Genomic DNA, 25,257 nt, shown 5'->3' with positions numbered 1-25,257 from the left:
AGTATGTGCACGATTTTTCTGGGTGGATATCAGAGGGCAAGGTCCACACAGGGTCACAGTAGAGGAGAAAGGGAAGACGGCAAGGAGGTGGAATCAACAGGAAGGAGTCATAGTGAAAGCTTTGCGTTTGGGGATCGTCATTGCACTTTCTCCCTGGCTGTGTTCACAGTGGCACTGCTGCCTCCAGATCTGCTGGGGGGGGGGTGGTCCTGGGATCCCCAGGGTGGGCCCCCCAGGCTTGGCCACACCCGGCGAGACAGAGACAGACCAGAAAGAACGGCTCATCCAAAGATTCCTGAGCAGCTGTGCCTGGCTGCCCAGGGGTGGGGGCCACCGAGGGTCAGCTGGGACCCAATTGGGAACAGCCTTCCTCCTGCACCCCTTGCCTGGTCCAGCCATTCTCACGTGCACGGCCTCCTTGGGAGCTCTCCTCCCCGAGAAGGTCAGACATCTCCACCAAAATGCAAAATAGGCAGATGGCCCTGCAGCTCTTGGATAAATACGAATAAGCACTGCCAAGCTGACTGCAAACTACCCACCAATCTGCTAAGTCCCCGTAAACACAAATCGCTCTGTGTTCACCAGGATGCCGGGCTGCCCGTGGGACCAGGGCCAGACCCACGTGCTTTTCAAACATCGACCAGAGTTCTGTGCGCGTAAATTGCACTTCTTACAGCTACTAAGATCTTCTATAAGAGTCTGCGGGGTTATTTTTCTTTTCTTTTTTTTTCACTTTTGAATCTTAAAAAATTACTTCTCAAGTAAACCATGATCTCAGAGCCCTCAGAGTCACCCCTGGTGAACCCCAGACACTACCCCCTCCTCAGAGCAGCGGCAGCTCTCAGCCCCCACCCCCTGCCTCCGACCTAGTTCCCTGTCTTCTGATTTTCTCAAACCTGCACTGGATCAGTCAGGTGTATTCTCTGGATCTTAACGGCCTTTGTGTGACCCATTACCATGCAAAGGAGCCAGGGAAGGTTGAAATAGGTGAGGACTTGGGGCCAAGCCCTTCTGTCCGTTCAGGGAAAAGCAGACGCCTGGGGAGACAGATCCTGAACTGGACTTGGTCAGCATGGAGCCTGGGCCTCCTTGGGGCATTCAGAGGGGCCCCAGGTCTGAAGACTGGAGGGGTGACATACTTGTACATTTTTTATCATTCTCTCTGAAATTGGAACTTTTATTTTCTAAAAGTATATAACTGTTGTCAACAAACCCTCCCCCTGAAATGAAACAAGAAAAGACCAAAGATCAAAATGGGGACAGCCCACATCCAGGTCTGATGACCCTCTTCCAAACCAAGAACCACGGTCAAATTTCCGCTCTTTTGTATCTGAGCTCCCGTCCCTGAGGCAAGAAGTCCTAAATCACTGTCACCTTGTGGGCCATAAGGCCCTCGGGGGACACCTACTTACTTCATTTACCAACATGGATGGACCCTTTATTGGGCACTGGGCATGGGCGGGACACTGCCTGGCCTTCGGGGACCCCACAGCTAGGAGTGGCTTCTGAGGCGCGGTGATAGCTGAGGCCCAGCTCACGGGCTGGTCGCCTCCCTTCTTCAGACCTGAGCTTCCCAAATCAAAAAACAGGCTGGAGTCTAAATCAGTGATTTTCAAACTTTTTTGTATCTTCAGTTGTAGAAGATCGTTTTCAAGCAAAACTTTACAGGGATGCACAAAACTATAGAACAGAGGAACACAGGGAGGCTGCGCTGACTGGGCTCAGTAACGATGAAGAACTACATACTGAGAGGGAAAGGGAATTTTGGAATTCTCCTGTGCCCTTTATCCTGACTGCAACTGGTCCCCTCAACTGCCTGGAGTCCCACCAGGAATGTGGGCCGCATAGTCTGGGGCAAAGGCTAAGAGCTGGGGATGATGGTAGAAGACAGGCACCCGGGGGGTTCCCCCAGACCGCAAGTGGGGAAATCCCATTTCCTGTTCCTCACGAGTGGCAGCTCCTGCACTTTTCTGGTCTTGTTTCAAGTTCATCTTCAAGTTCATCTTCCCCATTTACCCCCTCGACCCTTATTTGCATGCAGATGCTATTCTAACTCAAAACTGTTCACTTTAGCATTTATCTCCAGCAGACGCACCCAGAAATGCACCCAAAAGGGAAGAATAAGGGGCCTAGGAGGCTTTCTCTCCAACTCCAGGGCCCGGGGCTGATGAAGCCTCAGGGTCCCTTGCCTGTTGGAGGGGACATGACAATACAAGCTTAGACGAACTGTGGGGCAGATTGTCCTTGAACTGTCCAAGCAGAACTGAGCGGGGATGCATGCAGACTGGAACTTACATAACTGCTGGGTGGACCACTCTTCCTGGCAGGGCCAAGGCTGTAGGAATCCACGGTGTGGAGAGATGCCTTCCGCCTCTCAGCCTCTCGCTTGTCATAGCTCGTCTCCACTGTGGTGAGGCTGTCATTTCATTGAGAGTCACTCCCTGGAGTGTAAGACCCTCCGTACAAATGACAGCCACAGAAAGTGTGTGCAGACAGACATCACGTTCCCAGTGTCTCCTGAAGGCCATGGTGTTTAAGAGTTTGAAGGTACTTTGGAGCTGATGGGTGAAGCACTGAGGTTTGATGGAAGCTGAGGCTGGCATGGTGATTTGCTGGGATAATGCCACCATTCTGGCTATTAGTGTCACTGTTACCACTGTCCAGTGCATGCAAAGTCCTAGGCGAGGTGCCACTGTGGACAACATTGGGAACAAATACCATTTGGAGTCTCTGGTTCCATGTCTGGGGAGGAGGGGGGCTCACGACTGCAGGGAGGTAGGACGGAGTGACGAAGGAGCTACAGGAGGAGAGAGGGCCTCACAGAGGTGCCTTGGAGGATGCATGAGTGGGATACTGACACACAGAAAGAGAAGGAGGAGTGAGTCCAAAGGCCTCAGAACACAGGAGCCCTGGCTTCCAGAGGGGACCCCAGCATCCCGAGTCCGGGATGCCTGAGAGCTCAGCAGAGACTGCATCTGTCTGGTACTAGCATTCGGGACACAACTCAAAGAGGCTCAAAGTACAGGCAGAGTGTGGAGGTCTCGTTTCAAAGGCCGTGGGCCGGGGAAGGTCCTGGGGACGATGATGATGGAAAGGGTTGGCCAGGCCACACCCAGAGGCTGGGAGGCCGTTTGCAGGCTGTAGGGTAGACCTGGGGAGCCTGAGCAGCGCTGTGGACTCAGGAACTAAAGGGAAACAGCGGCCGAGAGCCCTGGGACTTTGGGGAGATGTGGGGCGGGAGGTGGGCGGGAGGGGGGCGCTGACTCATCTGAGGGGACCGCCAGGGGTGTGGACACCACAAATAGAGCTTGGAGCTTTCACAGCCAGGAGAGGTGACACTTTCTTCGCAGCTCACTGAGAACCTCAGGGTTCAGCCTGGATTTCTCACCTCCCAACCCAGCCCCTCAACGGGATGATTCAAGCTATGAGGAATGAGCTGGGGACACTGAGCAGACACCAGGGTGACTCACGCGGAGGAGCTTCTGCCACCAAAACCTTCCCCTTGCCTGACCTTGGCTTTCCTTGTCAATAGTTCAGACTTCTTTCCAGTGTAAATTATATTGTACATTTGTTTTTAACCTGCGTTAAGGAAGGGCATGGGGCCGGAGCGACTCTGATAACTTGCCCTTTCCTGTCTGGCAAGGGCTCCTGAGTTCCCCCCAATTGTTGGAATACCACAGTGACCGAGAGATGCTGTCCCTGCCCTTGCTTCCTGTGGGGGACCCTGAGGGTCTCCAGTCACATGGAGCAACCAGGTTAACAGCCCCTAACACTCAACCTATGAAACAAAGCTCTCTTTCATTTAAAAAACCAAACAAACAAAAACAAAATTTGAAACATGACTCTCTGATCTACGACGGACAAGCAGTGATCCTGGATTCATCATTTCTTCTATGAAAACCTATTAGGAAGTACTGCCAGTAAATTACTGAGCTCTCAGAATATCTGAGCTGTAACTGATGGGCAAGCCCTACACATCCCTTCCTCATGAAGAATCTCACAACTAGGATAAAAGCGGCACTGCTCAACCCATGACAACTTTTGCATGCACATCTGCACATGCCTCTACTCCCCATGCATAGTGCCTGCTGTGTGCTGTACTGGGAGGTGGTGGAGCTGATCTGGGCGTTGCAGAGGCCCCGGGCCCAGCCAGGGGGGAGGCAGAGTTCCTGGGTGGCAGCATCTCAGCTGAGCTCTGAGTGGAGAGAATGGGGGCAGGGGAGGGGAGTGGGTGGACAGGACGTGCCCAGAGTAAGGGACTTGGGACTCCACAGAGGCCAGCAAGGCTGGAGACAAGCTGGGGCGGTTGCCATGGCTCCCGGGGAAAGCGTCGGACTCACCCTCAGGCCGCAGGGAGGTGCTGAGAGACCTGCAGCAGGGCCCTGAGAGGATGAGCTTCATGCTGGAGAAAGAACATTCCAGCTCAATAACCCATGTGACAGACGGGGGAAGAGGTCCAGAAAGACACCTGCTCTGGAGCAAGTAGGGTCCAGGCTCCTGCCCTGGTCTCCTTATGCCAACCCAGTACCACTTCTTATCTCCAAATCATCACTGGTTCACGTGAACTTGGAGGATAACGACCGCTCACTCAGTTCTGCACTGGGGCCGGAACCCGAGCTGCAGGCCATGGTGCCCATGGGGCAGCCTCCAGAGCTCATCCCTGGGATCCTCCACGGAGGCAGGTGGGCAGAGACTGCGCCTGACCCAGGCTCCATCACTCACTGGAATGGTGGTGGGGCCTTGGGAAGGGCCTGCCTCTCACCCTCTGTGGGGGGTTGAGTAAAAGGATCAAGTGCAGCACACGATAGGTATTGGGATCGTTGCCGGCTCTCTTAAGGGAGATAGGTATTGGGAGTCGTTGCCGGCTCTCTTAAGGGAGATAGGTATTGGGATCGTTGCCGGCTCTCTTAAGGGAGATAGGTATTGGGATCGTTGCCGGCTCTCTTAAGGGAGATAGGTATTGGGATCGTTGCCGGCTCTCTTAAGGGAGATAGGTATTGGGATCGTTGCCGGCTCTCTTAAGGGAGATAGGTATTGGGATCGTTGCCGGCTCTCTTAAGGGAGATAGGTATTGGGATCGTTGCCGGCTCTCTTAAGGGAGATAGGTATTGGGAGTCGTTGCCGGCTCTCTTAAGGGAGATAGGTATTGGGATCGTTGCCGGCTCTCTCTTAAGGGAGATAGGTATTGGGATCGTTGCCGGCTCTCTTAAGGGAGATAGGTATTGGGATCGTTGCCGGCTCTCTTAAGGGAGATAGGTATTGGGAGTCGTTGCCGGCTCTCTTAAGGGAGATAGGTATTGGGAGTCGTTGCCGGCTCTCTTAAGGGAGATAGGTATTGGGAGTCGTTGCCGGCTCTCTCTTAAGGGAGATAGGTATTGGGAGTCGTTGCCGGCTCTCTTAAGGGAGATAGGTATTGGGAGTCGTTGCCGGCTCTCTTAAGGGAGATAGGTATTGGGAGTCGTTGCTGGCTCTCTCTTAAGGGACGCAGGCACGAGATGCACAGGGTTATTTTTTTATCCAATCAACGGAGAGCTCAAATGCTTGTCTGTTTTCTTTCCTTGTGGAAGGAGCTTAGCATACTAAGTAATAAAGGCATGCATGCGTGTTAAGTCACTTAGGTTCTGGCCGACTCTTTGCGACGCTATGGACTGTAGCCTTCTAGGCACCTCTGTCCACGGGATTTTCCAAGCAAGAATATTGGAGTGGGTTGCCGTGCCCTCCCTCCAAGGGGTCTTCCTGACCCAGGGATCGAGCCCGCGTCTCTTACGGCCCCTGCGTTGGCAGGCAGTTTCTTAACCACTAGTGCCACCTGGGAAACCCAAGTAATAAATAAATGCCTTGAAAACAAGCTCTTGGATTGCAACCTACACAACAAAAAACACGAAATTCAACATTCTTCTTGGAGAAAATAGAACCATCAATCTCAATTGATGAAATTTTACGAAAATATTAAGATCTAACCCCAAGTGCATCATTACCATTTCCAATTACCAAGTGCTATTATCACTTGTGCAAAATTACACATAAAACCAGACACCACTTCCTAGCTGTAAGTGTTCCTGAATTGTCTACCTGGGGCTCTGGTTCACATTTCAACAGTTTAACAAGCTCCAGGCTTCTGTCAGAGATACACCAGCCTCAGTGGCCTTGGGGCCTGAGAAAGCCCAGCTCCTCCTCCCCGGAGGGTGCCTCTGGGGCCAGCATCACACAAACATTCTGCAGTGTTACTGTGTCAGGTGCCTCACTCCACGGAAGCCACGTTCCTTTAAAAGGTTCTGCAAAGTAAATTTCTGCAGCCCTGACACGTAGCCCGTTTAAAGAACCCCATGTGGGAACTTGCCCTAAAGAACAAAAAGGCTTTTGTAACACTAGGAATCACCCCAAATCCATCTGCTTTGTCATCTTTGCTGCTCGTGCTCGGCGGCACCGACGCTTACTGTGCCTTGTGCTCTGTGCTGCGCTAAGTGCTGTTTTACAGGATCATCTCATTCAATCTCCCAAATAGGGGTGGGGGTGGGGGTGAGGTGGGCGCTGGTGGGTGGTTTCTGCTGTCAGTCACACATTATAGATGAGGAAACTGACATGGGGAGGGTGCCTTGGGGTCTCCTCCAATGTCACCTGGGCAGTCACGGTCACTCAAGTCAGGCCCGGCCCTTGAGCCGCCTGGTTCCAGAGCCCCAGCTCTTAATCTCTCCCCTGTGGGCCACCCACAGAACACAACTTGTCTCCGCTGCATCTCTCTGCTGGTTCTAGAGGGCTGTGAGGTCTGTAGTGCACGTGGTCTCAGGCTGTCACACTTAGCGAGGCTGCGGGCCTTGCCTCAGAGCCACCACCGAGACCTTGGAGGAGCCGCCTCCAAAGGCAGCTGGCTCCCAGCGCCCGGCTTGAACTGCAGGTACTGGCAGAGACTTAGACACAGCGCTTGCCTGTGATCTGATTCTGAACTGCAGCCGAAACCCCCCAGGGGTGGCGGGGGGCCTGGCTGGGTATCCCCCCGGCACAGGAAGCCCCTTTCCAGAGACGCTGTGTCTTCCCCACCGGCTGCCAGCGGCAGGGCAGCTCGGAACCAAAGGTGAAAGTGTCTGAAAGCCAAGACTGGAGACTGTATACACATAGCAATTTGTTACTGTGAAAAACCATCTGTTTCTCGGTATTACAATCCTCAGAGGGCAAATTATAGCTAGCGTTCAACATAAAACATCAATTTAAACCATCAACTATTCATAATTTCAATTCTTTATTGGAAACCAAGGACATAAATGTCAGGGAATAAAGCAATATTTCTTTTATTAACTGTTCCATTCATCTGGCTATTAAATAAAACCAGGGCCCCAATAAATGGCAGGAGTCCTTGCCTGACAGCCACACCAAATAGCTCTATAATTCTCAGACATTTTGAAACAACGAAAACTGCATTATTTGAAAAGTTAGAAACTTTAATATATAATAAAATTAAGATTAATGCGCTCTTAATACCTTGCGAAACTGTTTGCAGTGCCCTCGTATTCAAATATATTGCTTCTCGTACGTTTTATTTTTAACAGCGCTCATTTTGTGCTGAGAACGCGCTGGGTTTATGACCAGGTTTGGTGGATGCCAACCACCTCCAGCATTTTTCACTGACATCTACTTTTCCCAGGCTGCAGCCACTCCCTCCACTGGGCCTGGGCCTCTCAGGGCACCGTGTTGACAGTGCAGCTCAGGGACTGCATGGCCTGTGCATGGGACACTCACAGAACAGTTAAATAAAAGTAATCTGAATGAGTGCAGGGCAGATTCTGGGCACAAGCCTTTCTTTTTTTTTTTTTAAGAAAATAATCTGAGCACTCGAAAATGAAAGCCACAAAAGATGGAAGAGGCTATTTCTCTCTCTCTTTTTTGGCCGCACTGTAGAGTGTGCAGGATCTTCGTTCCCCAACCAGTGATCAAACTCACGTGCCATGCATTGGCAGTGCAGAGTCTTAACCACTGGACCGCCAGGGAAGTCCCGAAGAGGCTATTTCTCCTTTGTGGACTAGGACCTAGACCGTGATTTTTACATGCGTTGTCTTGCAACCGTCCTGCAGGGTGGGTACACTTAACAGATTAGGAAACAGGTTTAGAAGGGTGACTCATACACTCATCTTATCCTGAGGAGGTACACCTACATGTGAACCAACAAGGAAATAAAGATACTAATAAAAAAGACGCAGGGTCCATACCTAACACCTTGGTCTCCTAGCTGCGATCCACTCGTAAGTAACTGCTGAGTGTGGTGGGCAGCGGCAGGGGCAGGAGGAAAAGGGGCTCCACCCCATGCCCCATGGAGGGAGGAGCCGCCCTAGGTGATGGGGCCAAAGTGGGGGGCCGAGGGGAGGGAGAGCTCCTGGGAGAGGAGACTGCACTTGGGCTGTCTTCTGCAAATTCTTGCTTTTCCTTTTCTTTCCAAGATTTAATTTCTATGAGAGAAGTTGCCACCCTAAGAGTAATCATTTTAAGGAAAACACAAATAACAGCATTAAAGAAAGATTTTCTATTTGAAACACCCACCACCATCCCACAGGAACGTATTCTTGATTCTAGGTTTTCGAGGCTGTGTGATACTCCTTCCTGTTAAGGTGGGCTGTCACTAACTACTGTTGAATGAATGACTCGAGTCATTGATAGGGGCTTTACTTGGGCCCAGCACACTGCCACCCATAGCACCCTCTGTGGGTGCCCTGTCACCGCCCAGGGAGGGGATTAACCATCTTTGTTTTGCAGGTGAGGAAACTCAACAGGCCCTGTGACCTTTCCTTCCTTCTCCTGACACTAGTCCCTCTTTCACTGTCCAGGGAGCATGTTCAGGGACTTCGTTGGTGGGAGTGGTGATGGAGAAGCAGGAGATGTCTGACAGCTACTGGGCTCCTACAACCATGAGCACAGAGCAGGCTGAGGGCAGGTGTGACCACCACTAGGCACCAGCCCCCAGCCTCCCCCCTCTAGCCCACAAGACCTCAGTGAGGAAGAGAGACAGCCAGAGCCAACCCAGACTCTCCTGTTTCCTGTAGACGCTGTCAGCACTCCTGACTACAGCAGGAGGGGAAAGTCGAAGGGCAGATGACTTCTTATTAGTGTGTTACTGGCCGTAGCTGACTCACACATTCAAGCCTGAGATGCAGGTAAAGAGTAGATCCAGTGTCAACAGGCAAGAAGATACCTGCATAGATACACTTGCACAACACCCCAGGGTCTGGTTTCCTTCCTTACATTTGCTATTTTCTCATTTCAGGCATCTTGGTGAATATGGAAATAAAACAACACTTGACTTTCCCACCTGCAGATGTGATGCAGTGAGACGTCCTTGGTTTCATTAGAATCGAGACTTGAGTCATCAGAGTCCTAATAGTTGTCCTCACAATTTAAATACCGTTCAGAACACTTTAGACGTAATAAACACACATCTGTTAGGGAGAATGACTGATCGCCCCTCGTGGGGATGGCTCAGGGGCTACTTATCAATGGGTGGCTCTGGGAAGCCCAGGCCAGACAACCTTCTGCACTCTGACTTGACGGTCATCATTCGTGAAATGGAGATTTCAGTGCCTCCTGACATGCCAGCGAGTCTGATGGCTGCAGAAATGCAACAAGTTCTTGTATTCATGGAACTTACATCCTAATGAGGAGAGATGAGTGACACATAATGGATCAGGTGATGGTAAGGGCAGTGCAGAGAAGACAGCAAAGGAAAGGGTATGGGGGTGAGTGTGGGGGGTGGGCATAGTGCTGGATCAGGATCCACGAAAGGAAAGGGAAGAGAGTTCAGGCCACAGCCCTACCCCTGCTCGGCTAAGTGGCGAGGGAGGGGCATCTGCAGCATTCGCTGGGACAAGCCTGATGGTCACACATTAATTTTTCACTTATTTTCAAAATTCTGAAGGACACAGCATATAACTCGGTGACTTTAAAACAACAATGTCAGTAACAACTCTGGACTCAAGCACCTAGGAGCCTGGATTCAGAGAGAGGACAGGAAAGGCATGCAGGTTCTCTTGGGGAGAGAGCCCTCCATGACGCAGGGAGCTGTGGCTTCTGACCACGAGGATCACGGGGTTGCCCGTCTGGCTGGAGAAGTAAACAGTAAAGGGCTGACTAAGAGCAGAGGGAAGCTGTCAGCATCACAGCAGCTGTCTCTTGGGTCAGACAAGAAGAAAAGCCAAAGTCTTGGGGCCCCCTTAGGAAGTGACCTGCCACCTTCCCTTGAGCTGTCATTTTCTGCTCCAGCCCTAGGTAGGCAGTGGTCAGATCTGCTCGTGGAAAGCTCTCAGCCTGTAAGATCTTGTTCTCGAGAAGAAGCAACCCTGATCTGGGTGGCCCTCTTTTTATCACTATGTTAATCACGACCTCTGTGGCCCAGGTACCCTGCTGGTCTCTGTTTCGTTAGCGTGGCACTGGCTGAAAGGGACCTGCTCACCTGCTCATCTGGCTCCAGCACCCACCCCTGGGCCTGGCATCCACAGGTGCTCAAATCCTAGTTCTTGACTGAACAAATGGATGAAGATGAAAGAAACCCAAACCCAGTGAAGGGGGGCTATTGTGCCCAAACTCACGGGCTTATTAATAAGGCCCATGGGTCTCTTCTGAGTTACTACTACATCCCTAAGACTGCAGAAGTTATCCTTTTAACCCAGTGTTTGATTTACAATAGTGTACTGATAATTAATTACATCGTTTCTCTAATTACAATTCAAGATCTAATAACATCAATTTTCTGTGCTTGGGCTTTTCACTGACTTGGGCTTTTGCCAAAGACTCAAACTTTCAAGCCTTGGCTCCATTTTGGTGTGTGATGATCTGCTCCGGGGTGGGAGCCCCAGGGGTCCCCTCCTCCTGAAGCCCTTCTTCTCCCTGGGTGCTCATGCATCAGTCTTCTTCACAGGGAGCCCAGGACCCACTTTCGGCCCAGAAGTGTGCCTTTCCCAGGCACACATGCTGGGACAAGTTGGTGTCTCTCTAGTCACCTCCTGGAACATTGTCTGAGCAGTAAAAATGTTCCTCTGAGAGCTCACATCTGTACATACAGCTTGTCCGGGAGGTTGAGTTCCTCGCAGATTAAATGGGCACTCCCAGCTTTATGGGAAAGGGCAGGCAGCCACCCTGAAACCTCTGATCACTGGTCATTATCCCACCCAGAAGAAAATCCAGCCAGCCAGGCATGTGTGCTAAGTCACTTCAGTTGTGTCCAACTCTTTGCAACCCTATGGACTGCAGCCCACTGCTCCTCTGTCCATGGGATTCTCCAGGCAAGAGTACTGGAGTGGGTTACCATGCCCTCCTCCAGGGGATCTTCCCGATCCAAGGATCAAACCCGAGTCTCCTGTGGCTCCTGCATTACAGCTATATTCTTCACCACTGAGCCACCAGGGAAGCCCATCCAGTCAGCCAGTCGATGGATATTTACTGAGCACCTATTACATCCCAGGGTCTGTGCTAGGGGCTGGAGGTACAGTGTGAAATGACTACAAAGGGGTCTTGCTCTTGTGGGACCAGCATGCAAGCCAGGACAGGCAGGGGACACCGTGTGTGACCATCACAGGATAATGACCTCAGATTGGAATGTCAATGGTGGGATTTAAGGGCGTGCCAGGGAGGACAACCCACCAGGTGCAGACAGGCAAGGTCAGTGGTGTCAACCATTGCAGGTACCCCACAGCTCAGCGAAGGGTGGGTGGGAAGGCATCAGAGGGTCCAATCTGGGCAGCTGTATGAGCTGAACTCCATTATTTAAAAAAAAAAAAACCTCCTTTTTTTGATATGGGCCACTTTCAAATGAATTTGTTGTTGAATTTGTTACAATATTGCTTCTGTTTTATGTTTTGGTTTTGTGGCCCCAAGGTTTTATCTCCCCAACCAGGGACTGGATCCACACCCCTTGCATTGGAAGGCGAATTCTTAACCACTGGACTGCCAGGGAAGTCCCTGAACTCCATTATGAAGGGGAAGTGAAAAGGAGAAAAGGAAAAGAATATTCAGATTCTAGTTTCAGTACTGACTAAATGGAATAAAGCCTAATTTAAATAATTCTCGGTAACGTGCGTTCTAGTTACTTTTGCTTCCCCTGAATCGTGATACAGCAGGACGGTTGTACAAAAAGGCACATGAAATTTTTACGCCTCTAGCAGAATGAGACACAGGAGACCAACCAATGTAAATTTAGAGTTTTTCAACATGTGTGTTTATGCCGCCATCCGAAATGCCAAAATGCTGCCACATTCACACTCGTCATCAGATCTTTAATTGCTGCTCGAAAAGGGGAAAGAAGAGGGAAGGCCGATGGTAGAAACCTTTCAGTTACAGCCCTCTGGAAAGCCCTTGGGCCACCACTTCTACAAGTTTTGGCTTTTAGGGAAAGTTCACTTTAAGCTCCTGCTGCGGGTCTGGGTTTTTAAGTAAAAATTGCACTGCGTGTTCTGGGTCTACATCCCCATCTCTCAAAAACAAAACTTTATTCCTTTATTCAGAGTATCAAAAAGAATACTGCATGAAGGAAATTACTATTCATCTAGGGGAAAATTGTTAGATCCCAAACCTCAAACCGTATATACAACACTGCTGTCAGAGGGAAAAAAGCCAAATAAAAACCTTAATACTATAAGAGAATGGATGTAGAAAAACATGTTTATATTTGCAAGACAGATTTGGGAAAAATATCTACAACACATAAGAGAGACAGAATTATTACTACATGCTCAAAAAACCCAGCAAAACCAAGACGAGGCAAGCAACCCAATAAAAAAAAAAACTAGCAAAGGACGTCGAGACAATTTACACAAGAGATACTATTGGCTAATAAATATACTAAAAGATGTTCAATCTCACTGTTGATTGAGGAAGTCTGAATTTAAAGGAATATATACTTTTTTTTTTTTTTAAACCAGTGGTGGGAAGATTCAGTAACTAAAGTATTCAGTGTTGGTGAGGAAAAGGACAGTCCCAGTGTCCTTTCTGTCCCCTGGGGAGGACAGAGTGACAATTGAGGCTGACATTTGGGATGCTAAATTGGCAGAACCAGGAAAGGAAAGCATGTCCATACCCTTTGGCCTGGCAACACCATGCCTAAGAATCTGTTCTGCAGTAACCCTTGCACAAATGGTCAGGGACTCGTGCAGACATCTGCCAAAGGGTCCACATGCCCCACAGACATTGACGTGCCACCTACTTCGAGAAAAATACCATTCTCCGTGCTTGAGATGTGTCAGTTAATAAGACAGACAGCATATGCCTGCTCTTAGGTTGTAATAGGGAAAAACAAGAATCAAAACAATTACAAAAAAATCCCCTGGTGGTCCAGCGGTTAGGACTCTGCGCTTTTACTGCTGATGACCTGGGGTCAATCCCTGGTTGGGGAACTTAGATCTTACAAGTGGTCCAACCAAGAAAAAAGAAAAAAAAAAATTACATATTATGTAAGTAACAGTGGTTACCTCTGAAATTTGATGGGAAAATGAAATTGTTCAGTCAGGTCCAACTCTTTGAGACCCCATGGACTATACAGTCCATGGACTTCTCCAGGCCAGAATACTGGAGTGGGTAGCCTTTCCCTTCTCCAGGGGATCTTCCCAACCCAGGGATCGAACCCAGGTCTCCCACATTGCAGGCGGATTCTTTACCAGCTGAGCTACCAGAGAAGCCCAATTTGATGGGGGTTGAGGGGGTGGAATTTTACATTTCATGTCTTGCACATCTTGAATGGTTTAACTTTTAAAGGCATATTCTGTAATCAAACGTGTTTAAAATAAAAGAGCCCTTGCAGTTAGAACGGAACATGGAACAACAGACTGGTTCCAAATAGGAAAAGGAGTACGTCAAGGCTGTATATTGTCACCCTGCTTATTTAACTTATATGTAGAGTACATCATGAGAAACGCTGGGCTGGAAGCAACACAAGCTGGAATCAAGACTGCCAGTAACCTCAGATATGCAGATGACACCACCCTTATGGCAGAAAGTGAAGAAGAACTAAAGAGCCTCTTGATGAAAGTGAAAGAGAGAGTGAAAAAGTTGGCTTAAAGCTCAACATTCAGAAAACTAAGATCATGGCATCTGGTCCCATCACTTCATGGGAAATAGATGGGGAAACAGTGTCAGACTTTATTTTTGGGGGCTCCAAAATCACTGCTGATGGTGATTGCAGCCATGAAATTAAACGACACTTACTCCTTGGAAGGAAGGTTATGACCAACCTAGATAGCATATTTAAAAGCAAAGACATTACTTTGCCAACAAAGGTCCATCTAGTCAAGGCTATGGTTTTTCCAGTGGTCACATATGGATGTGAGAGTTGGACGGTGAAGAAAGCTGAGCGCCGAAGAATTGATGCTTTTGAACTGTAGTGTTGGAGAAGACTCTTGAGAGTCCCTTGGACTGCAAGAAGATCCAACCGGTCCATCCTAAAGAAGATCAGTCCTGGGTGTTCATTGGAAGGACTGACATTGAAGCTGAAACTACCAATACTTTGGCCACCTCATGTGAAGAGTTGACTCATTGGAAAAGACCCTAATGCTGGGAAGGATTGGGGGCAGGAGGAGAAGGGGACGACAGAGGATGAGATGGCTGGATGGCATCACCAACTCAATGGACATGGGTTTGGGTAGACTCAGGGAGTTGGTGACGGAAAGGGAGGCCTGGCATGCTGTGATACATGGGGTTGCAAAGAGTCGGACACAACTAAGCGACTGAACTAAACTGCCACACAAAGGCCAATGAGCTAGTCAACTTCTGACACAGGGTCTCTGTGTCCCCGGAATGGACGACAGTAGCTGGCACCTTCACCGTCCATGGTCACCGTGGTAGGAAAGGCAAAAAAAAATGCTACATGCAAAACTCCTGTCCACTTGGAAGACACTCTGTAAAGAGTCTTCCCTCTGGCCTGTTAAATTCATGTACTACACATGTAATGTACAAATACATTCTTCTTATGAAATTTAAGACAATGAAGACTAAGGAATGAAAAAGTCAAAATCCCTCCTTGCCTTTTTGTGCTGTTGCCCTGGCCAGCCACTCTTCTCTGTGACACAAAAGGTACTTTTTAGAGTGAATGATCCTCTCCCAAGCGGAAAAGGCCAACCTGTAATATATCTACATCTATATTTAGATTATAGAATTAGATCCCAATTTAGCTGACTTTCATCTTTGAGCGTGTGACGTTTCCCAGGACGGCCTGAATTAGATTTCCTACTAGTTAGAATTTCCTGTAAGCTGGGATTAAAAGCTCTTGTTTCCTAGTTTCTAGTTTCTATCTTCATCACTGCACAACACTTCCAATTTCATAAGAAGTTTTGGAAATATTAATATGCTAGCTCACTTCCTAACAATCTGCAAAAGACAGAGAGAGAATGAAAGGCAGGGGCAGGGTGGAGATGAAAGCGTGCTGTGTGCGGATTTGAGGGGACCTAGTGCTACGGCCGTGGCTTTGGTCAAGCCACTCGTCCTTTTCTGGGTCCAATTCCTGACCTCTCAAAAGAGGATTTGGGGCATGGTGGAGCGGGTGCACAGAGCCTGTCCCATAAAAGCTAACTAGCAAGTGTTGCTTTCCTTTCCTTCTTTCTTGAAAGCTTTTGCCAGTGCTGGGGACCCCAAGAGGGGCTTCTGAGGATGCTGGTAATTCTCTTAATCTGGGTGTCAGTACATGGATGAGTTCAGTTTGGGAAAGTTGATTTGAGTGTATACTTAATGAAGCACGCATCTTTCTGTAGGTATATGTGCATGCTAAGTTGCATCAGTCGTGTCCGACTCTTTGCAATCCTATGGACTGTAGCCTGCCAGGCTTCTCTGTCCATAGGATTCTCCAGGCAAGAATACTGGAGTGGGTGGCCATGCCCTCCTCAAGGGGATCTTCCTGACTCAAGGATCAAACCCACTTCTCTTATGTCTCCTGCATTGGCAGGTGGGTTCTTTACCACTAGCGCCACCTGGGAAGCCCTTCAGTAGGTATATCAATCCAATTTGAGTGGCCAAAGCAAAAAAGAACTTACTCCCTCCATTCCCCAGCTCTCCCATCCACAAGCTGCAGTCTGGTGTTGGCTTGATGGGGAGGGGTTGAGAGAGCCTCGGGTTCAATCCTTTGGTTGGAAAGATCCCCTGGAGAAAGGAATAGCAAACCACTCCAGTATTCTTGCCTGGGAAATCCCATAGACAGAGGAGCCTGGTGGGCCACAGTCCATGGAGTTGCAAAGAGTTGGACACGACTAAGCGACTAACACTTCCACTTACTGGCTGCACCACCCTGGGGAGGCCAGGAACCTCTCTGAGTCTCAGTCTCCTTAGATGCAAAATGGGAAAGTATCTTTTCAGGGACGCTGTGAGGATAAAATTAGCTGATGCACGTGAGTGTGCTCAGCCTGGTGTCTGGCACCAAGTTGGGGTTTAAGAAAAGCCACTTCATGGCAAAAACCACTACAATATTGTAAAGTAAGTAGCCTCCGATTAAAATAAATAAATTAAAAAAAAAGTCACTTCTCCTCCTTTCCCCAGTACTGTTTCCTTATCTCTTCTCCTCTTAACAAAACTGGCTGAGATCCCACCCAAAGTCCCTGGACAGTCCCGGGCACCTTGACACTCCAAAGAGAGGCCTGGGGGACCGTGGCCTACTCATGGAACTTGGGCTCTACTACCCTGGGTGTGTAGTCCACTGCTTCCCTCGTCCCCCGCCTGGCTGAGGTCTGGCCTGCCCATGTGAAACTGGTTTCTGAGATGGTGCTTCCCTCAAGGGCCACAGCAGGAAGAGTTGCCTCTCCCATGCTCCCCATGGCCAGCTGGGTATGGCCAGGAGCTCTGGGCACCGTGGAAGCACTGAAAGTCAAATCTAACTATTTGAAATGGTCTGCCCCAAGTTTCCTACTTCAGGCCACCCAGCCTCCCATCACTCATCAGGATTCTGGGCCATTTTCTGTGACTGTCAGTCAACATTTGCTAAGAAAGCGAAAACCAATTTAAATTTTAACAAGCTCAGCAATTAGAAAGGCCAATCTGCTACAGAGAGCATCATATAACACATGTGCAACCAAACACAAATATTTCAGATTATGCCCTGAGTAGGAATATCCACTTTAATTTCTGACATGGGAACTCAAAGTTCAATCTCACATCTATTCATCATGGTTTTCAAGAATGTAACTTGGACCACAATGAACTGCAAGAAGACAGGGGGCTGAAGTCAGAAAGGGAAAGGGAGGAGGTCTCTGTCTAAGTGGTGGAATCCTGAAACTGAAGGGGAAAATCAAGAGCAGAGAAAGTGATTTAATTATTAGCGCAGGCCAAAGACCTCATTTTTCAAGGTAGATGCTGATATCAATGGGTACATTTAAGGAGGCTCCAGGAGCCCACACTGCACACATTTTTCAACTAAAGATAGAAACTGTGCTTAAAAAGCTAATTTGGTATTTTTAGAAGTTTGGGTTTCTTTGATCCAGCCAAAAGAGGCTTAAAAATTCAGCTTCAAACTATTTTAGTCTCTGCTTCACAACTTTGAAATAACTGGTACATCTTAAGTTCCTTTCAACCACTGAAAAGCATATGATTCTATAAACCTGCATGTTGGAAGAGCTGAAAATTTAGGACTAACTTGACATCAGAGTTTGCTTTATAGCGAGGATTCAAGTTTTATCACAAAAAAGGGGGGAGGGGAGTGAAATTTACAAAAATACGATTTGGTCACTTTTTTGTCTGTAACAGAGAGGGGCCTTCCTAACCTAATCTCAAGCTTTGTTTAAGGCTCAGGGAAACCTGGGGGCCTATTTATTCAAACTGGGTCCAGTTGTCTGACCTAAGGGCTGCCGGGTACTGCCTCTAACAGCCCAGGCTCCAGCTCTGGGAGTTCTCAGCACCACTCCATGAGGGGGCCTGGCCAGCCCTCTTGCCCCGCGAGGAAGCGGGCGGGGGGAGGACACACAGGGAGACCCAAGGCCGCAGAGCTGATGGGCTGAGGAGCTGGGCCAGCCTCTGGATCTCTCCTCCACGGCTCTGCCTCGCATGCGGGCAGCAGAGACATCCCGGAAAAGGCTGAAGGATTCTCAAGACTCTGCCGGTGCCCTCTCCGCCCACATGCTCAGGGTTCTGAGCCACTTTGAAACCAAAGGCAAAACCAGCAGAACCACATGGACCAGAGTCTTGGTCCCCCAATTCTCATATTTTGACCTGCATTGGATAAAGTAATCTCCTACTGCTTAATTTTCAAGGGAAGACAGATGGGGGAAATGGATAAAACTCTAAGGCATTACAAATATTCCAAGTAACAGACTCTTCACACTGCATTACCCCAAGGATTTTGTGGGTGTCCCAAGCCTGCTACCTCATTTTACAGATGAGGAAACAGGTCCAGAGGGAGGAAATGACTTGTCTAGGATGGATTCTGGTTATTTGTTTCTGGGGACCCTTTACATATCTTTTCAGAACGTGCGGTACCTGTATTGTCCCTTCACACGGCGCGGATCATTTCAGGGATGTGGTTTAATTAAACAATTCAGCTAATAGAATGTGTGCTTGTGGTTTTACCATTGACAGATACATGTCCCGGCCAAGCAAGTAGAGTTTATTTCTTTAAAGCAGTTGCAGACCATTATTTGCAAAAGAATTTGTGTTCAATGAACATTACACAAACAAGAAGCTTTTAAAAGCTCCTAAAACCTGTGGTGTCGAATCTTTCCCACTGGAGACGGAATCCAAATTGTCAGCTACTCTCAGGTCTAGTGCAGTGTTTCAGAAGCTGTTAAGGCTTTATTAGTGTTTGAAAAAGACACTTAGCTAAGTCTCAAATGTGTTAAATGGAAAAAGATTCCAAACAGGCCCTTACAAAGGCAGCTGGGACCCAAGTCGTGGGGCTGGGTGTGGATGCTGGGACGGACCTGTCAAGTCCCTCTCACGTGGTGGAGACGTCTTGGCACGAGGCCAGCGTGGAGTAGATGCTCAGGAAATGGCCCACGAGCTATGGCTAACGAGCCCTGGGAGACACAGAGCAGCCACCAAGGCCCTCCGTGCCCTCCCTTCTCAACTGTGTTCCAGAAGAGATGTGGGAATATCAGAGCTGGGGCACGTGGCCCTGCCAGTGGCACATGGCATCTGGCCAGCTGTGTGACGTCAGGCAAGCCCCTCACTGCTCATTGCCAGCTGTCCCAGAGTGGCCTTTCTGCGGCACAGATTGGACCACCTCACCGCCATGCGTGAGAGAGAAACCAGGTTCTGATCACTTAGCACAGTCTCTGGTCACCGAGGATGCTTGGGGCAAATGGGATGTGAAAAAAAGCACGTTTGAGCAAAGATCAGACACTCACAGACTCAGGACAGTCACCTCGATGACCATGAGGCCAGCTCTAAGGGGAAAGGCATCTATAAACCTAGGCCCGGGGGTCCTCCCCTCGCATTACTTCTCCCTCTCACTTCGGTTCCTTCCAAGGATGCAAACTCTGCCTGAGGGCAAGTGCCACCTGGGTGGGGGCCCTGGCACCCAGTGGGGGAGGGGCAGGGAGGGCCCCAGTCATCCCACAAAAAGCCTTCCCTCCCTGGACAGCCCTGCACAGGGACACCCCCACCCGCCTGCCTTCTCTCTCCTCCTCCTTCCTCTCTTCCTCCAAAAGCAATAAAGAGCTTTTCTAACATACAACACCCATTACCCAATGTCTTCCCCATGCCCAGGAATCCAGCAATAGAGGACAACTCACCATTCTCTGCAGACTATATTTCCCTTCCTCTGGAATGTTCCCCACTTTAAATGCTAGTAGCCAGGGATAAACAGGAAGCAAGGTCAAGATAGCTCCAAACCAAAGAAAGTATGCTTTTACCCTATGAGAATAAAACTGTGGAAAATATAAGAGTGAGACTAGCCACCCATTATCTAAGAGTGGGTGACTGAGAAATCTCCGTGAGTCCAGCTGCGGTGAACTGAGCGTGGCCTCCAGGGCTTGATGGGGATGGAGTTGACCACACCGGGCTCAGGAGGCAGGGGCCAGCAAGTAGGACGTGCAAGGGGCTCCAGTTCTAGCCAGGGTGGTGTGGGCACTGGCGGGAGGCTCTCTTGCTCCTAATGGTTTAGCCCAGGCCCCAAGCCACCAGGGTCCTCAGCCCCTACAAAGCCTGCTGGCCCAGGGGAATCTCCATCAAAGACCTGCCTGAGAAGTGGGACAGTGGACCTGGAGGAGGTGAGGGAAGGACAGCCCGCTGACAATGGCACTAGGTCACCAAGTGGCCGGCGAGGCTCCTGCCTGAGTCTCGATGCCCCAATCTATGCCCCAGGGACCTGCTGGCTCAAGATCAACTGGGGCGAGGTGGACAAGGACATGCTTTCTGGTCAGCATCTTCGGATGATGCCCCCTGACGCCCCCTAACTGGAGCAACGCCCACTGGGGCAGCTCACCCTGGAGGGTGTAGCCCAAGTGTCATCTTCTCAAATCCTTTGATTGAGATTAACCTATCATTTTGGGGGTTTCAAAACCATTCTGCCCTTCATTACGTTTCACAGGCCTACCATATTATACTGGGTTGGCCAATCCATTATTTCTTAAAAACCACATGTCTGTTCTCAGGTCAGCCCCCTGCCTAGCACCGTGGGTGCAAGAGCGGGGACCAATTTGGGACCCAGAGTGCTGGTGTACATGAGAGATGCACCCAGAGGTGCCTCCTGGGCTCCTGGCTTCTTCCTAAATCTCAGTTGCAAGTGGTGCATCCTGCCACTGCAGGACTTAGGTCAAGCCTCTGCCACATCAGTAAGATGCCTATGTGCCCTTACTCCGGGCCACCCTCTGTTCTTAACATCTACCTGCACGGACTCATTAAAAGTGCATGACAACGTCCTGGCCGTCATCCCCCCCGCCTATTTTTTCAGTTGAGGACATGGGAGGTACCGTGCAGTGGAAGGGCTGGAGCTGAGTGCAAACCCAGGGAGCTGGCCCTTCATCCCACACTGGACAGTACCAAGCACCCTCTTCAATGCCCACAACGTCCCAATAAAACCCGGTGCCACACATCCTTTCTCTCTGGACTCTCACAGTGAAGGTCACAGACAGGGCCCCACTCACGGCCTGAGAAGGACACTTTTTGAAAAGGCCAATCCCACTGTGTGAGCATATTAACACTATGTGTTAGTCACTCAGTCGTGTCTGACTCTTTACAACCCCATGGACTATAGCCCATCAGGCTCCTCTGTCCTTGGAATTCTCCAGGCAAGAATACTGGAATGGGTTGCCATTTCCTTCTCCAGAGGACCTTCTCCACCCAGGGATCAAACCCGGGTCTCCCGTATTGCAGGCAAATGCTTTACCATCTAAGCTACTAGGGAAGCCCAAGCACATTAAAAATTGGAAGAATTGCCCTGCATCTTTACCACACAAAGAACGCAGAGGTCTTCTCCTCCTGGGGATCTGAGGCCACAAAGGCTTCAAAACTCGAAGACGGCATCCCACATGATCAAATATCTAATTTTTATTATGCCCCAACAGATCTGTTTTAGATAGGTCACGTTTGTGATGCACTAAAGCTGTATTCTTTGTGGATTCCACTTGTAATTGACGGCTCATCAGGGCCCACTGTGTAGTCACTGTGGACACAACATGGATGCCCGTTCCCATGAATTTGAACACAAGTCCATTGTTTCAGGCTCCTGTTCGGGGACTGGCTAATGGTGAGGCTCTTTTGGGTGGGATCCACAAAGCTGAGTCAGGAGAGCAGCCCTAACCACGCACTGCTGTGTGAGGAAGATACAATTCCTCACACACAGATCCGCTGTCTCCCAGGACCTGAAGAGGCAAGGCATGGGAATGGCGCTTCTCTTTGGCTGCAAATAGGTTCAGCACCGTCAGGTGCTCTCTGAGGTGGGCTGGATACAGAACAGAAGGTGTGATGGTGGCAAAGGTGGGGAGGGCTCGGCCGAAATCCACCATCACTGTCAGATCTAACACACACCCACACATTATTAAACCACAACACAACATCACCGTTAAAGCTCTCTCTCTCACACACACACACACACGTATACCTAAATACCATTCAACCACATACCACACCACCATCAAACTACATACACCATCATCATTAAACCCTACACACACCCATATCCCAAATACCATTAAACCACACACACTGCATCACCATTAAACCCTATACACACCCACACGTATGCTTAAATACCATTAAACCACACATGCACACACACATCCTACATCGCCATCAAACTTTACACACACACCCAAACACCACTAAACCACTCACACACATGCACACATACACCCACATGCCATCACCATTAAACTCAACACACACACACACGTGTTGGGAAGGGAAAGGCTCCCTCCCCTCCTGTTCCTCGAGCCTTCTGTTTTACTACGAGGCTATAGGAAAGAGATTGCTTTTCTGCTCTGGTCCAAATAAAACTGTCCTCCATGGGAGGCCTGCAGTCAGACAGGGTGGATGGGTGGGCTGCTGTGGCTCTTCCAACTCTGACACAAAGACAGTCCACTGCCTGGAGACGGCCCGAAGGCCCTGGGGTCTGAGTGCTGGATCCCAAGTCTGTGCAAAGTCACCACGATTGCCTGCAGCTGTGCTGCCACTGCATGTCCTGGGAGCCATGGCTTCTGGACGCAGGGGGTATGTTTGTGATCAAAAGAGGATGATGGCAAAAGAAAAAGGGAAACTGGATGGAACACAGCCGACAGTCTCTCATTTGACTTCTTAGACGCCAGGTGTGTTTTGAGCCATCTGTGCCCTAAGCCAGTACTAGCAATGACAATGACAGCAGTAATAATACCAACAAGCACCGGGCATGTACCAGGCACCAGCTACTGTACTGAGGACTTTATTTGTATTAACTCAGCTAATTCTCATAACAACCTGACGAGGGGCATCATTCATAGCTGAGATGGCCAAGATACAGAGGAGTTAAGTGCTTGCCAAAGGTCAAACAGTAAGTGGCAAGGTCAGACTCCCCACTTTGAGGGTGGATGAGCAGTTAACCAATGTGATTCCTCCCCCAACACAATTAGTAGCAAAATATCAGTTAAAAGGAGGATTGGCTAGCCAAGTGCAGATGGACAGCATGCTTTCTGGAACTAAAACTGGGGGACTTTTCCTTCGCGATGAGAGAACAGGGTGGTTTTAGAGAGGGTGGCAGGTGACAGCACTGCAGGCGTTGGGAGAAACCACAAGATATAGAGGGCAACAGCCAAGCAGGGGCAAGAGCCCTAAAAGGGGGTGAAGAGGGAGACCCCAAGGGCAGGAAAGAGGCACCAATTACAGCTACACTTAAACAGTAAGTGCCTCCGGCCGAATAAGAAACATGAAATTGATGACTAATCCTTATAATGAAAGGGAGGGGTCAAGAATGAGGAAAGCGGTGGAGAAACCCATTTCTCCGAGAAAAGAACACTCAGCACGCTTCTCCCATCTTCTTACGCGTGCCAGGGCACACATAAATGTATTCACTTATACATGCCTGCAAACCCAATTTCATGGCTCACACAGGCAAAATAGAAGATACATAACAACGCGTTATCTCTGGCCTCTACAGGCTGCCAAATACATTCACTAACTAGAAATGCAAGATTAATACACAATAGCTTTAGCGGAAGTCAAGATCAAATTTCATTATCAAAAGAATTTAAGCAGGAGGTCCCAACAGGGCTGAGCAATTCGAGACTCTGCTCAGCGATAGTTTGGTTTGGTTTCTGTGCAGTCAGAGTTCTGTTTTCTCTGCCAGATGAGGAACAGTGTTGAAGGCAAGATGAACCAGGAAAATATTAAAAAGATGAAATCAATACATTTGTCCTTTTAGTTCTTCAGACATCTAATTCCTACCTGTACTGGAGAGGGGGTGGTGAGGTGCTGCTCTTATTGTTCATGAATTTATCTTTCTGATTACAGAGTAATGGAAGGCCATGGCAATGTACGCTTAAAGCAAAGAAAAGTATAATAAAGAAGAAAAATTACTCCAAGTCCCACACCCTGAGGTACCCACTTACTATTTTGGCATAGTTCCTTCCAGTATTTTTTTCTGTGCATTTCTTTTATAATTGTAATAATACACTCTCTATACTTCCTAAGCTGCCTGCTTTGTTGAAGCCTGCCCAGACGCTACACGCTCTCTGCAAACATAATTTTTAATGCTTGTATAACACTTTACAGAGTGGCTACTCCTGGTTGCTTTTCAAAATATACTGCTTTAGTTCTAATATAATACTAATCAATATTGTGACTGAATGAGCAAACAACTGAACAAACAGACAATAACATATGCACTGCGAGGCTCCATAGGGGGTAGGGTGCGATGCTTTCCAAATGGTTTGGGTAGATTCCATTTTAATGTAAAAATGATAATAACAATCGTGTGTGTGTTAGTAGCTCAGTCATGTCTGACTCTTTGCAACCCCATGGACCATAGCCCACCAGGCTCCTCTGTCCATAGGATTTCCTAGGCAGGAACAGTGGAGTGGGTTGCCATTTCCTTCTCCAATAACAATCATAACTGATATTTATACCTAGCTTAGAGTTTATAAAGCATTTTTGCGTGCATTTAGCTCATTCGAGCCTCACAGCAACCTCAAACAGTTTTCTTTGTCTGTCTACATGACAGACAAAGAAAACCAAAGATTAGAGGTTAAATGGTTTTCCCATCGTCATACTTCCAGAGGTGACAAGGGGCACAGAGATGGGCCCTGACTCCAGGTCAGTGACTGCCACATCAACACCATTCTCCTAAGGGCCAGGCTGTCTGCTGGGCAGCCCTGCTTGGAGGCATCCTGAAAACACCTCACTAGTACCTCTCTCTCTATCTCTGCAGTGTGTGCGTGCTCAGTTGCTTCAGCTGTGTCCAACTCTCTGTGACCCTACGGACTGTAGCCTGACAGGTCCTCTGTCCCTGGGATTTCACAGGAAAAAATACTGGAGTGGGTTGCCAGTTCCTTCTCCAGGATCTTCCTGACCCAGGGATCAAACCCACGTCACCTGCATTTCAGGCAGATTCTTTACCCACTGACCCATCTGGAAAGCCCATCTCTGCAGATCTCTACCTACTATTCCACTGGGCTTCCCATGTGGCTCAGTGGTAAAGAATCCCCCCTGCCAATGCAGGAGCGGCAGGAGACTCGGGTTCGATCCCTGGGCGGGGAAGAACCATTGGAGAAGGAAATGACAACTCATTCCAGTGTTCTTGCCTGGGAAATTCTATGGACAGAGGAGCCTGGTGGGCTACTAGGCCATGGGGTCGCAGAGTCGGACACGACTGACAGACTGAGCGCGCACACACATCCTGCTAGTATC

At 49.1% G+C, this 25,257-nt stretch overlaps 1 protein-coding gene and 1 long non-coding RNA gene across 47 annotated transcripts in view; both read right to left on the bottom strand.

The window, feature by feature from the left end:
• The window catches only part of CUX1 (cut like homeobox 1), a 349,540-nt gene that overhangs the window by 210,982 nt on the left and 113,301 nt on the right, over window positions 1-25,257 (bottom strand). The window lies entirely within an intron of this gene.
• On the bottom strand, window positions 12,921-23,749 carry LOC145532507 (uncharacterized). The gene is made up of 2 exons (XR_014073302.1): window positions 21,181-23,749; window positions 12,921-15,818 (listed from the first exon to the last, which is right to left on the bottom strand). It is a non-coding gene; the product is annotated as an uncharacterized LOC145532507 (long non-coding RNA).

The sequence above is a fragment of the Giraffa tippelskirchi genome, chromosome 13 (assembly GCF_054371585.1).
Source record: "Giraffa tippelskirchi isolate mGirTip1 chromosome 13, T2T-mGirTip1v1.2.pri, whole genome shotgun sequence".
NCBI lineage: Eukaryota > Metazoa > Chordata > Mammalia > Artiodactyla > Giraffidae > Giraffa > Giraffa tippelskirchi.
Note: the sequence above shows the minus strand (reverse complement) of the source record. Positions and strands in the feature narration are given on the sequence as shown.